Genomic DNA, 4,521 nt, shown 5'->3' with positions numbered 1-4,521 from the left:
GGGTGCTGCTGCATGTGTGTTCAGTTCTCAACAGGGCTGAGCCTGGTGCAGGCTCCCCCTGGTACACATTATCTCATTATCTCCAGGCTTTCAAGTTAACCTCTGGGCAGCCCCACAATGATGGGTCATCAGTTTTTTAACCCACAGATATTTCCAGACTCTTATCTCCTTTAATCATAACTTGGCTGAGCAGGCCCTAGTGAGCTCTGTGAATCCTTCCACATTAATCAATCCCTCAAGACCCTGGCTGTGTGTTATTAATCAGCTTTGAGCTTGCTTAGGTTTGTCAGCCTTTCTGGGAATGGCCTGCCATGAGCTCAATGAAATCCAGATGCAATTACCAGGGTCCTATAGAGAAGGATTACTTCCCCACTGCACTTGCTGGGGTCTGTCTCCACACAACTGCCTTCTGTTGGCCTTCTGTTTGTCTGCTGTATTGCCTCACTGTGTGACAGATCCAGGCTAATCTACTGAGGAGTCATGCTTTGTGTGGAGCAGAAGGAACGTTCCAAGGTGGCTCAAAGGGAAGGAGGACTCTAGCTTGTACAGCTGAGCAGCAGAAGGCAGGCAGCAGGGGTGGCCCTGATGGACATTGCTGCTTGAATGTCTCATTGTGCAAGATTTGGGGATGCATTTCTGCATCTGGTTCATGTGGATGCTGGGTATGGATCATAGGAAGGCTAAAATGTTGTTTGGATGAGTGCAGTGCAGGTGTATGCTTTTGGGTCAGGTGTCAGCAACAGGAACCTGGAATAATGACTTGTTTCATGGTGATCTAGCAAGCCAAGGGTTGATGTCAAAGACTGGACCAAGACCTAAGTTTGTCTGTAGGGAGCTGCCGTGAATGCAAGGGAGACGCAACCCACCAAACAAGGGGTGGGTGTAGGAATGTGCCTGTATGCTGCATATACTTCATTTTTTAATGCTATTTGCAGTCCAGAGGAGCTGAAAAACCAACAGGAGCAGGACTCAGTGCTGCTCCTTGCTGGGGGTAGTTGTCACACTATCCTCCTGTGAGCCCCCACCACTGCTGTGTGTGCAGCAGATGCCCTCAGCTCTGCTTCTTCTCTTGTGGCCTCTGTCAAGGTTTGACTTGTGGAGATGATAGAAGAGAAGGATCAATCCTCCCTGCAAGGTGAGACAAGGAAGGATCACCTGGGCACATAAATAGAATCATAGAATCATAGAATGGTTAGGGTTGGAAGGGACCTCAAGATCATCTAGTTCCAACCCTCCTGCCATGGACAGGGACACCTCTCACTAAACCATGTCACCAAAGGCTTCATCCAACCTGGCCTTGAACACTGCCAGGGATGGAGCACTCACAATCTCCCTGGGCAACCCATTCCAGTGTCTCACCACCCTAACAGGAAAGAATTTCCTCCTTATATCCAATCTAAACGTCCCCTGTTTAAGTTTTAACCCATTACCCCTAGTCCTGTCACTACAGTCCCTGACAAAGAGTCCCTCCCCAGCATCCCTATAGGCCCCCTTCAGGTACTGGAAGGCTGCTATGAGGTCCCCACGCAGCCTTCTCTTCTCCAGGCTGAACAGCCTCAACTTCTTCAGCCTGTCTTCATATGAGAGGTGCTCCAGTCCCCTGATCATCCTCGTGGCCTCCTCTGGACTTGTTCCAGCAGTTCCATGTCCTTTTTATGTTGAGGACACCAGAACTGCACACAATACTCCAGGTGAGGTCTCACAAGAGCAGAGTAGAGGGGCAGGATCACCTCCTTCGACCTGCTGGTCACACTCCTTTTGATGCAGCCCAGGATATGGTTGGCTTTCTGGGCTGCGAGCGCACACTGCAGCCGGCTCATGTTCATTTTCTCATCGACCAGTACCCCCAAGTCCTTCTCCGTAGGGCCGCTCTGAATCTCTTCTTTGCCCAGTCTGTAGCTGTGCCTGGGATTGCTCCGACCCAGGTGTAGGACCTTGCACTTGTCGTGGTTGAACTTCATAAGGTTGGCATCAGCCCACCTCACAAGCGTGTCAAGGTCCCTCTGGATGGCATCCCTTCCCTCCAGCATATCAACCGGACCACACAGCTTGGTGTCATCGGCAAACTTGCTGAGGGCGCACTCAATCCCACTGTCCATGTCAGCGATGAAGATGTTAAACAAGACCGCTCCCAACACCGATCCTGAGGGACACCACTCGTTGCCAGTCTCTCAGCCGGACATTGAGCCCATTAACCACAACTCTTTGTGTGCGGCCATCCAGCCAGTTCTTTATCCACGGAGTGGTCCATCCATCAAATTGATATCTCTCCAATTTAGAGAGAAGGATGTCGTGTGGAACAGTGTCAAACGCTTTGCACAAGTCCAGGTAGATGACGTCAACTGCTTTACCCTTGTCCATCAGTTCTGTAGCCCCATCATAGAAGGCCACCAAATTGGTCAGGCAGGATTTCCCTTAGTGAAGCCATGCTGGCTGTCACCCAAGCACCTTGTTGTTTTTCATGTGCCTTAGCATGCCATCCAGGAGAATGTGCTCCAGGATTTTGCCAGGCACAGAGGTGAGACTGACTGGTCTGTAATTCCCCCGGTCTTCCATTTTCCCCTTCTTGAAAATGGGGGTTATATTTCCCTTTTTCCAGTCGTCGGGAACTTCACCTGACTGCCATGATTTTTCAAATACGATGGCCAGTGGCTTAGCAACTCCATTCGCCAGCTCCTTCAGGACCCGCGGATGGATTCCATCAGGTCCCACGGACTTGTGCGCGTTCAGATTTTGAAGATGGTCTCAAACCAGATCCTCTCTTACAGTGGGCCCAAGGTCTTCATTCTCACAGTCCCTGCGTCTACCTTCTAAGAGCTGGGTGGTGCAGTCCAGAGCCTTTGCCAGTGAAGACCGAGGCAAAGAAGTCATTCAGAACCTCAGCCTTCTCCAAATCCTGCGTAGCCAGTCCTCCCAAAAGCTTCCTCAGGGGGCCTATTTTGTCCCTAGTCTGTTTTTTGTTTGCTACGTACCTGTAGAATCCCTTCCTATTATCCTTAACATCCCTGGCTATGTTTAATTCTAAATGGGCCTTAGCCTTCCTAACCTGGTCCCTAGCTTCCCGGACAACATCCCTGTACTCTACCCAGGCCGCCTGTCCTTACTTCCATTTTATATAAGCCTCTTTTTTCCTTTGAATTTTTCTCAGCAGCTCCTTATCCATTCAAGGAGGTCTCCTGGCCTTCCTGCTGCACTTCCTTCTAGTTGGGATGCAGCACTCCTGAGCTTGCAGCAGACAGTCTTTTCGTCAATTCTCCAGGACACAGGGGAGGACCAAGAAAAAGCTAGGAGGATTGGCCAGGTCAATAGATGGTTAAAAGGGTGGTGTCATAGTCAGCGGTTTGGGTGTCTTGAACATGGGACTGAAGTTAGCAGGCCAGGTCTACTGGGGGCTGGTGGAGCTGCTCTGGTAAAGAAGGGGAAGAACAGTTTTGGTAGGAGGCTTGCCAGACTGGTCAAGGAGGCTTTAAACTAGATGTGTTGGGGGAGGGGGGCATCATTCCATCCCAACACACCCAGTCAGTTGCCAGCACCTATAATAAATGCTCGGAACAATGTACATATATTCCAGCTGCTCCAGCCAACGAGCCGGCTTCATTTGGATCTCGTCTCAGATGCCTCTATACAAACGCCCGTAGCATGGGGAACAAACAAGAGGAATTAGAGATTTGTGCACATCTACGGGGGTATGATATAATAGGCATCACAGAAACATGGTGGGATGGCTCCTATGCCTGGAGTGTTGGAATGGAAGGTTACAGGCTCTTTAGAAAGGACAGGCCTGGCAGGCGGGGAGGGGGAGTTGCCCTTTATGTTAGGGACAGGCTGGAGAGTATGGAACTCTGTCTGGGGGCAGGTGAGCAGTTTACGGAGAGTTTGTGGGTCAGGGTTAAAGGGAAAACAGCCATGGGAGACATTACTGTGGGGATCTGTTACAGACCGCCTGATCAAGGAGAATCTGTGGATGAAGCACTCTACAGACAGATAGGAAAAGCCTCATGCTCGCAGGCCCTTGTTCTCATGGGGGATTTCAACCACCCTGACATCTGTTGGAATGATGGCACTGCACGGCACAAGCAATCCAGGAGGTTCCTCGATTGTATGGAAGACAACTTCCTTCTGCAAGTAATAGAGGAGTTGACAAGGAGAGGTGCCATGCTTGACCTTGTGCTCACCAACAGGGAAGGGCTTGTTGAGAATGCCACAAAGGACAGGTCAGGGTGGCTGGCACAGGATAAACAAGGGACCTTGATGAGGGAAGGGCAAGGTGTGCCAGATACCAGCTGAGAAGGGCAGAGGGAAAAAAAGAGTCTGACAGGAGCAAAGATACAGTTTTAAGATAGCTTCTAAGGCATAAAAGGGGAAGCAGCCATGTTGTTTCACAACATCTTGAACCAGTGCTGCCTGCACATAGGCAGTGTGATCTGCTCTTGAGAGCCAGCCAGCATCCTGATACGTCTGGGTAATAGGATCACAGAATGGTTTGTGTTGGAAGGGACCTTAAGCTCATCCAGTTCCAGC

This window comes from Lathamus discolor, unplaced genomic scaffold, assembly GCF_037157495.1.
Source record: "Lathamus discolor isolate bLatDis1 unplaced genomic scaffold, bLatDis1.hap1 Scaffold_313, whole genome shotgun sequence".
NCBI lineage: Eukaryota > Metazoa > Chordata > Aves > Psittaciformes > Psittacidae > Lathamus > Lathamus discolor.
This window is presented reverse-complemented; position numbering follows the sequence as displayed.